A 1,548-nucleotide genomic window follows, 5' to 3' on the forward strand; every position below is an offset into this window, starting at 1 on the left:
TAAGACATAGTCTCGTCATCCTTGCTTCTAAGGAGCATTCTGGTTGTACTTCTTCCAAGACAGATTTGTTCGTTCTTTTGGCCGTCCATGGTATATTCAATATTCTTTGCCAACACCACAATTCAAAGGGGTCGATTCTTCTTCGGTCTTTTTCATTCATTGTTCAGCTTTCACATGCATATGATGTGATTGAAAATACCATGGCTTGGGTCAGGCGCACCTCAGTCTTCAAGGTGACATCTTTGCTTTTTAACGCTTTAAAGAGGTCTTTCGCAGCAGATTTGCCCAATGCAATGCGTCTTTTGATTTCTTGACTGCTGCTTCCGTGGGTGTTGATTGTGGATCCAAGTAAAATGAAATCCTTGGCAACTTCAATATTTTCTCCATTTACCATGATGCTACTTATTCGTCCGGTTGTGAGGATTTTTGTTTTCTTTATGTTGAGGTGCAATCCATACTGAAGACTGTAGTCTTTGATCTTCATCAGTAAGTGCTTCAAGTCCTCTTCACTTTCAGCAAGCAAAACCAAATAATAGTTTAGCTTAATTCGTAAAGAATGTCTCCCTTGATCATTCTACTCTATTTTAAAAAATTGTCTATATAGGATCAAATTGACAACAGCAACTGGAAAGGTTAGATAGGAAGCTGGGGGCAGTGAGTTATGCTAATGGGGGAGTAACAACTCGGAAAAGGAGGGTGAGAATAGTTGCAGAACTTGAAAAATGTGATCAGTGTCACTGATTTGTACATGTAGAAATTGTTGAATTGGTGTATGTTTTACTGTGTAGATTTTTTATATTTATCTCATTAATCTAGAATTGATATAGGTCTATAGCCGGAGATATACAACTTTATGTTTTTTCCAAATATCTGACTATCCCAACACCATTTATTTAATAATCTACCTTTCCCCTAGGGATTGAAATGCCAACTTAAATCACACACTAAAGTATCATGCACACTAGGGTTTACTTTAAGGCTATCCATTTCTTTCTACCCATTTGTGCTCAGTAAATCACTACGTGAGGTATGATAGATGGATAATATGTTGTAATATCTAGTAAATCAACTTCTCCTCTTTGCCTTTTCAAAACTTTGTTGGATATTCTCACCACTTTATTCTTCCAAATGAACACTGAAATCACTTTGTCAGGTTCTAAAAGCATCCTATTGGGATTTTGATTGAAATTTCATTAATCTAATTTGGGGAGAATTGACAACATCAAAACATTCAATCTTCCTGCCCAAGAGCATGGTATGTCTCCCTCTACTCAAGTTTCCTTTTATGTCTCTGAAAAATTTTATGATTCTCTTCATGTAGATCCTATTTGATTCTTATGAAGATTCCCACCTACGTATTCCATATTTTAAGATGTTTTTCATTACAGGTTATAAGTGATCAGTGCTATCTGAAAGAAAATTAAAACTATTTTTTTATTTTCAATTAATGTTGCCTAAAATTTAAAAGATTTTACGTTAACTTTTCAAATAAATCACGATTCCCCAAAGCATAATTTGAATAGATACACAGCCAATAAACCCGTTGCC

The sequence above is a fragment of the Trichechus manatus genome, unplaced genomic scaffold (assembly GCF_000243295.1).
Source record: "Trichechus manatus latirostris isolate Lorelei unplaced genomic scaffold, TriManLat1.0 scaffold00008, whole genome shotgun sequence".
Taxonomy (NCBI): Eukaryota; Metazoa; Chordata; class Mammalia; order Sirenia; family Trichechidae; genus Trichechus; species Trichechus manatus.